Below are 1,018 nucleotides of genomic sequence, written 5' to 3'. Positions count from 1 at the left end.
TTTCTTTTTTGATATGTGTTGAATTATAAATCTTGTTTGCTGTTTATCGCTGCTAATCATTGTTGAGGTTATATTTTGCTACTTGGTTTTGAGTTCTTCATGCTTAACTTGTGAATACCAAGTGAACGAGAATTACCTTTCAAGCTGCTTAAATCTTTTTTTTGAATTGCATGATTTGGCCACCATGTGATTTGAATTCTTTTCTTTGATTAGGCAATTTCTTGTTGGATGTTGCGCATTTATCGTAATGCATTGTGTCTCTTGATCTTATGCATCCATATGTTATTCATTTGCTTGAATGCTTTTATGCTTCTTTATTGCTTGTTTGGTTATCTTAACCTACAAGATTAAAGTGTTTCAAGCACACTAGAATGAGTGAAGTGCATGCTTCCTTTGTGTAAATTGTGACAAAGCTTTTTATGCTAGCGTGTGTCTAACCCGCGTGCAATTTAGGAGTCACACACCTATTTTTTATTAATGTCACACTAATGCACTCACTTTATTCTAGTGATTATTACCTCATTCCAACAATATATGCTTCCTTGCTTTTGTATTCACTTGTCTTCTTATCCTGTTTTCTATTTTCAGGATGTTTTGTCATAAGCAAAAACGGAAGCGGAAAAAAAGAACACGCAGCAACCGGTTGACCTACCAGCTGAAGGTAGCAACTCGGAGAGTCGCCGTACCCCCTTGCTCATCTTTGAATGCACTGAGGACGGTGCAAACTTTTAAGTGTGGGGAGGTTGTCCGACCATTCGGCGTTCTTGGGTGATAAGTTTCTAATCCCAACACTTTTGCATTTCATTTTTTTTAGTTGCATATATATAATAAGCTTAGTTAAACTAATGAAATTATCCAAGAAAAACATTCTCAATCGGGCATTGACATTCCAATTGATTTGAGTGAAAACTTTTCATAGAACTTGCTTGAATTATATATATATATATATATATATATATATTGTGGATCATGTTTTTGAGCTAAAAACACACAACCTTGTGAGTTTTGAGCCTAATGA

The sequence above is a fragment of the Arachis hypogaea genome, chromosome 7 (assembly GCF_003086295.3).
Source record: "Arachis hypogaea cultivar Tifrunner chromosome 7, arahy.Tifrunner.gnm2.J5K5, whole genome shotgun sequence".
Lineage (NCBI taxonomy): Eukaryota > Viridiplantae > Streptophyta > Magnoliopsida > Fabales > Fabaceae > Arachis > Arachis hypogaea.
The sequence above is the reverse complement of the archived record's forward strand: the minus strand, read 5'-3'. Positions refer to the sequence as shown.